Source organism: Gnatocerus cornutus, unplaced genomic scaffold (assembly GCF_029298725.1).
Source record: "Gnatocerus cornutus isolate USDA-ARS CGAHR unplaced genomic scaffold, icGnaCorn1.1 ctg00000191.1, whole genome shotgun sequence".
Classification (NCBI taxonomy): Eukaryota; Metazoa; Arthropoda; class Insecta; order Coleoptera; family Tenebrionidae; genus Gnatocerus; species Gnatocerus cornutus.
This window is the reverse complement of record NW_028275522.1, coordinates 62254-69457: the sequence shown is the minus strand read 5'-3', so window position 1 is coordinate 69457 and position 7204 is coordinate 62254. Positions and strand designations below refer to the sequence as shown.

The following is a 7204-nucleotide window of genomic DNA, read 5'->3' as shown; positions in this document are numbered from 1 at the left end:
CGCGACATATTTCTTGATCGCCTGCAACGAAGAACCGCCGCGTTCCTTCAAGCCTTTGATGGCGTTGGTGACCATCTCCGAAGTGGGCGGATGAGAAGGTTTGCTTCTCGGATTTTTGGGCTTCTTCTCCTTCTTCACCGGTGAGGAGCCGGAAGTGGCACCGGCGACCGTCGAAGCTGCTTGATTTTCTACGTCGGCCATATTTTCGTCTATCGCGCGCGCGTTTTTTTCTTTTTATTATAGGTAGGCTTATTCTTCGGTGAAAGAACGAATGAACTTTACAGAACGAATTGGGCGCCAAAGTCAAAGTGTTGGCGCGTTCGAAAACGCGCGGACCGCGGACTAAACGAGAGCCTTCTCGTCGAGTTAGAAAATTCAGTGGGCCTCGAATACAGCTTTCGCGTGATGGCATCGTTCTCTTTACGCGAAGATCACCGCCTCCGGGTGCGGGAACATGAGCGATTCGGTCGGCGATGGCCTCCTGAATAACCTCAAGTTTTCCCGGACGACCAGCCGACCTCCAAAAGCGAACAAGGACCGATCGAACGTCGACTCGAACAAAGACCCTCCGAAACAAGGAGATGACATCCAAGTTCGACGCCGACGTTACGCGTTTTCCACGAATAACAGGAAAGTTCCGCTTTCGACCAGACAAACTTGGAAGCATCCTCTACAAGTTTCACGAACGAATCGGTCGAAAAGTACGTGCGATCTTTTCGAAAATCGCCTCGCAAAGAGACGCAGCACGGATCGGAGCGACGACCGACGAACCTGCAGAGTGTAGGAAAAAAATTCACAAACGGTCGAAGATGACGTCCGAGAAGGTCGAATTTTTTCAAGAACGAAGATAAAACCTTCGCCTTTCGTAGGAGTTGATTTTTGAAAACGATCTTGACGAACAGGTCGGAAAAAAAACGATGTCAATTTCGGACTCGACCATGAGAAACGAATTTGTACGACGAACGGACTTTTCGAACGACTTTTTTCGCAAAATCGACATTTTTTCCTCAAAAATTACCTCACACGACGAAATCCCATCATCGAAACATCACCGAAAACAGTTTTGACGGCGAAATTCTCGTCAATTTTACGAAAATAAAGGGAAAATCAGACGGACCACCGTCGAACATCCAGCGACGGGAACGGACGAGTTTTTTAATTTTTCTTGCCAATTCATTGCGAAAGAAGCAATTTTTCTCGACGAAACCATTTTATAATCATAAAAAAAACTCCCCAAACACCACAAACCAACAAAAATACGGAAATCTTGCATTGTTTGCATTTTTCAGACACTCTAAATAAAACTACGTCGATGTCGGCGGATTTTCAGTCGGTCGTCGGTCGACAGAAATCCAACGAAATTTTCATTTGTTCTTCTCAAAAACGAAAAACAAACAAATCAACAAAACATTCCCTACTATTAGTCGACATTTCGAGCAGAAACTACGAACGTCGAAAGATTTAAAAAATGAAATATGTAGGTGTGCGTGCGTGCGTACTTACTTGAAACTTTTTTCTTGTTTCATCGTCGCACTGGAACAAATTAAATTTTAATGCAATGTAAACGCGACCACACTTTCGACGAAAACATCTCTATGAATCGAACGACGTCGGAAAAAGAATAAATCGAGAAGAGAACAAATCATGAAACAACACACACCCACCCCGCCCGGCCCGGCCAGAGTGGTGGGAATTTCGATGAATGAACAGACAAAGAAACCAACTCTGTTATCAGTTCTAAGAAAGAAAGCAGGTAGCGGCGGCGGCGAACCTTCGACCGTACTACGGTCAGTTCATGAATTAACCCCGTCCGTTCGGAGTTTATTCATCTCCGGTCCGTGTCGGCGTTTACTTCAAGTGGGTGCTATTTCCATCTAAGCAAGCAAGTGAGTAAGTAAGTTCTCAAATTTTAAATTACGTTAATCGCAAGTGACTCGTTGAGATCGTCAAACGAACAATTTAATTTAACGCCTCATACGAGTTTTTTTTTTTCGTCATTTTGTCGCAAAAAAAAAACTAAAAAACGACTCGCAAAAAAAAATTTTTTTTTTTTCTTCTTTTAAATCTTGTACATTTTCTGACATGTGTACCATCGAAAAATGTCACATCCAAACGATCGAACAATCACAAAAAATCGTCAACGTACCATCTTGGAAAATTTTACCAGGCAACGACCATACCACGTTGAAAACTACCGGTTCTCGTCCGATCACCGAAGTCAAGCAACGTCGGGCGCGGTCAGTACTTGGATGGGTGACCGCTTGGGAACACCGCGTGCCGTTGTCTCTACTCTTTTCTTTTTTTATTAACATTTCTGATGTCAAACTTTTTTTAAATATATTTTTCACTATTTATATTTTCTCTCAGGAACTTATATAGTATGAAGACGAAAATTTTTAATTCGTTCGAGTTGAATTTGTGGTTCTGAAAAGAACCGATTTTTTTTCTTTTTTTTCCAACCAACTTCCAAGCTGCTCGAGGAGGATTTATTTTGAACTGGTGTATTTGGTGACGGCCTTGGTTCCTTCAGAAACGGCGTGCTTCGCCAATTCACCGGGCAAAAGAAGACGCACCGCCGTCTGGATCTCCCTGCTGGTTATGGTCGAACGTTTGTTGTAATGAGCGAGGCGACTGGCTTCAGCAGCTATACGTTCGAAGATGTCGTTCACGAAACTGTTCATGATAGACATAGCCTTGCTGGAGATACCGGTATCGGGATGGACCTGCTTCAACACCTTGTAAATGTAGATGGCGTAACTCTCCTTCCTCCTGCGCTTCTTTTTCTTGTCGCTCTTCGAGATGTTCTTTTGAGCTTTTCCGGCCTTCTTGGCCGCCTTACCGCTGGTCTTGGGTGGCATTCTCTTCTAGTCGTCGAGTTAAAAAAACGTTTAAAAACAGAAAACGAGACAGACACGACGTGCACGTTACGACGAGTATACTCGATCTAAAACGCCGCACACCTAAAATCCCTCTATTTATAACGAGCGAGCGACAAACAGGCGCTCCGCCTTAGTTCGTCGTTCGACCATTGCCCTAACGAGATGGCGCTGTACCGACCATATAAATTTCTAGCCTTCGCCGCGTTCGGCATTTATTTCAAGCCGTACGTTTGTCAGTGCGCTTCGTGTCAGTCGCAGTAGGTGTTTTGCTGTTTATATCGTATAACAACATGTCCGGAAGAGGAAAAGGAGGTAAAGTGAAGGGAAAGGCGAAGTCTCGTTCCAGTCGTGCCGGACTTCAGTTTCCCGTCGGCAGAATTCATCGTCTTCTGCGTAAAGGAAACTACGCCGAAAGAGTGGGTGCAGGTGCTCCCGTTTATTTGGCGGCCGTAATGGAATATCTAGCCGCCGAAGTTCTCGAATTGGCAGGAAACGCCGCCAGAGATAACAAGAAAACCCGTATCATTCCGAGACATCTTCAATTGGCTATAAGGAACGACGAGGAGTTAAACAAGCTCCTTTCCGGCGTTACCATCGCCCAAGGCGGTGTCTTGCCCAACATCCAGGCGGTGTTGTTGCCCAAGAAGACCGAAAAGAAGCCTTAAATTTAATTCTTCGCCGCCGTCATCTCGAACGAAAAACAAAAACTTTTATAAAAACCATCTTCACATCGGCCCTTCTCAGGGCCAAAAATTCAACTCGAACGAATTGATTTTTTCGCCAAAATACAACAACCTATGAGAATCATGTTAAAAAGTCTTTTAGATATTTTAAAGTTAAACCGATCAATTAATTCATTATACGAGCGTAGACTGAACGGAAGATTTTCGATTACATTCAACCAAGAAAGATGATTTTTACGACTTTTCATCGTAATTTTTAGAAAAATTCAATGCCCGACTAAAGCACGAACTCGACAACTCTATCTATAATAATTTATTGATTATCTAATTCAAGAAACATTCCGATTCGTCGTAAATTTCTTCACATTTCGCACATTAATCTGTTAAGAACATACACACACACACCGGTCGCCTATACGTGCTCTCCGTCTCGATAATTTCTTGCAGCAGCAGTCGTCAGCGGTGAGCCGTAATACTACAATCAATCGTTTTATTTGCTATGAGATTTTGTTTCAAGTCACGTCTGAGGAGAGTAACTCTACCCCATATTGGACATAACCTCAAATATACTCTTCGTGGCAAAAACGTTCTTTTAACGATGGTCATTCTAACCTAAAACTGCTGTCAAAATTGTCAAAGTCGCCGCCTGGATCACAAATTAAAATGATCACTCACTCCGTACGATTTTCATTTCGATTTGAAGACAAACACACAATTGAGCAACATATTTAATTCGTTTGATTTATTTTGTGGTTCTGAAAAGAACCGTTTTTTTTTGTTTGTTTGTTTGCTTGCCTGCGGGGGGTTTGTTGTTATTCCTCTGAGGATGCGGATACACGTCATAAAATGATAAAATTAACCGCCGAAACCGTAAAGGGTACGACCTTGACGTTTCAGGGCGTAGACGACGTCCATGGCGGTGACGGTCTTACGTTTTGCGTGTTCGGTGTAAGTTACGGCGTCACGGATGACGTTCTCGAGGAAGACCTTCAACACACCTCTGGTTTCTTCGTAGATGAGACCGGAAATACGTTTCACACCACCACGACGAGCCAATCTTCTGATCGCCGGTTTCGTTATACCTTGGATGTTATCGCGTAGAACTTTGCGATGACGTTTGGCGCCACCTTTTCCCAATCCTTTGCCACCTTTACCACGACCGGTCATCTTGATAAAATTAGGAAATTCTTCGTACAAAACGACGTAGCTTCGACCAAGTTCGTTATGGAACTAACGTCAAAATTTCATTCCGCGGGACTATTTATAAGTTACGGCAGCTCCACCTCGCGTTAAAAACGAATCCACCAATGGCGTCGCCGTATGACTCATCGAGTTTATAAAACGGCCGTTGGCGCGACGAAAATTTTCAGTTGACTTTCGAACGTTCGTACGTACGGTCGGTCGTTCGGTCGAAGCAAGCAAGCAAGCCACTACCTACGTTAATTCTTTTCATTTGATTCATCCGATATCCGAGATGGCGAGAACTAAACAGACGGCTCGTAAATCTACCGGTGGCAAGGCACCTAGAAAACAGTTGGCCACGAAGGCGGCCAGAAAAAGCGCTCCCGCCACCGGAGGTGTCAAGAAACCTCACCGTTACAGGCCCGGTACGGTCGCCCTTCGTGAGATTCGTCGTTATCAAAAGAGCACTGAACTTTTGATCCGCAAGCTGCCTTTCCAACGTCTCGTCCGAGAGATCGCCCAAGATTTCAAGACCGATCTCCGTTTCCAAAGTTCGGCCGTGATGGCACTTCAAGAAGCCAGCGAGGCTTATCTCGTCGGCCTCTTCGAAGACACCAACTTGTGCGCCATCCACGCCAAACGTGTCACCATCATGCCGAAAGACATCCAATTGGCGAGACGCATTCGTGGCGAGAGGGCTTAAATTTCCTCCATCCATCCATCCATCCATCCGATCCGACCATCTAGAATTAACAAATTCTTCATCTTCGAAGGTGTTAAAAGAAGAAAAAAAAAATCGGTTCTTTTCAGAACCACAATTATTTTCCAACGAATTGAAAATTTATCGTTCGCGCATGCAACTTTTTGAGATTGAAAAAAAAAAAAAAAAAAAAAAAAAGTTAGGTTATGTGATTTATTCACAAAATTCGTACTTACATAAAACGATAAACTTTTGCTTTTTTCTTTCACATTAAATTTTCTTTTAACTGAGACTATTTGAAACATTATTATATAATAAAGTTTATCATTCTTTGTAATAACACTGTTTCGACAGTCAAATGAATAGACAAGAAAATCAAATGAAAGTATGTATCTCCTCAACAGAATGTGCATTGTCCAAGCGAATCTTTCGTTCGTTTCTTGAAAATAATTGTGGCCCTGAAAAGGGCCATTTATTTGTATCGATGGTGCCCCTACGTCGATATATACGATCGGAGCACGTTCCCGAAACCACCAGGACGTCGTCGTCGTTGAAAAAATTAAATCATCGTCGTCGACTTTTCACTTCTTTCTCTTGGGTGAAGCGGTTTTTTTCGCTTTGACGGTGACGGCTTTGGCCGTTTTCGGTTTCGGCGCTTTCGGTTTCTTGGTTGGACCGGCCTTGTTGGATTTCTTCGCTTTCGATGGCGTCTTGGGTTTGACGGGCGATCTGGAGGCGGCGCTGGCTTTCTTTTCGGGAGCGGACGCAGCCTTTCTAGCCTTCGATACGGCGACGCTCTTCTTTTCGGCGGCAGTTTTCTTAGACTTGGCCGAAGCGGCGGGGGCGGCCTTCTTACCGGCTTTTGAGGCGGATCCTTTTTCGGCGGACGTCGGCGCTGACGCGACGGAACGTTTAGCAACGCCCGTCTTCTTGGATTTCGCCGATGACGACGCGGTCGCAGCGGCAGATCTCTTTTTCGTGGCGGACGGAGCCTTAGCTGCACCGGTGACGGCAGAAGCCAACTTGAACGAACCGGAAGCTCCTTTTCCTTTGGTTTGGACCAACGAACCGGATGCGACGGCGCCCTTAAGGTACTTCTTGATGAAAGGCGCAAATTTTTCCGCGTCGACTTTGTAGTTGGCCGCGACATATTTCTTGATCGCCTGCAACGAAGAACCGCCGCGTTCCTTCAAGCCTTTGATGGCGTTGGTGACCATCTCCGAAGTGGGCGGATGAGAAGGTTTGCTTCTCGGATTTTTGGGCTTCTTCTCCTTCTTCACCGGTGAGGAGCCGGAAGTGGCACCGGCGACCGTCGAAGCTGCTTGATTTTCTACGTCGGCCATATTTTCGTCTATCGCGCGCGCGTTTTTTTCTTTTTATTATAGGTAGGCTTATTCTTCGGTGAAAGAACGAATGAACTTTACAGAACGAATTGGGCGCCAAAGTCAAAGTGTTGGCGCGTTCGAAAACGCGCGGACCGCGGACTAAACGAGAGCCTTCTCGTCGAGTTAGAAAATTCAGTGGGCCTCGAATACAGCTTTCGCGTGATGGCATCGTTCTCTTTACGCGAAGATCACCGCCTCCGGGTGCGGGAACATGAGCGATTCGGTCGGCGATGGCCTCCTGAATAACCTCAAGTTTTCCCGGACGACCAGCCGACCTCCAAAAGCGAACAAGGACCGATCGAACGTCGACTCGAACAAAGACCCTCCGAAACAAGGAGATGACATCCAAGTTCGACGCCGACGTTACGCGTTTTC

At 45.3% G+C, this 7204-nt stretch overlaps 1 non-coding gene across 1 annotated transcript; it reads left to right on the top strand.

Annotated features, from left to right (window-relative positions):
• Positions 1–2166: 2166 nt before the first annotated feature.
• Positions 2167–2286, top strand: LOC148165821 (5S ribosomal RNA). Its single transcript, XR_015771155.1, has one exon. It is a non-coding gene; the product is annotated as a 5S ribosomal RNA (ribosomal RNA).
• The last annotated feature ends 4918 nt before the right edge of the window (positions 2287–7204 follow it).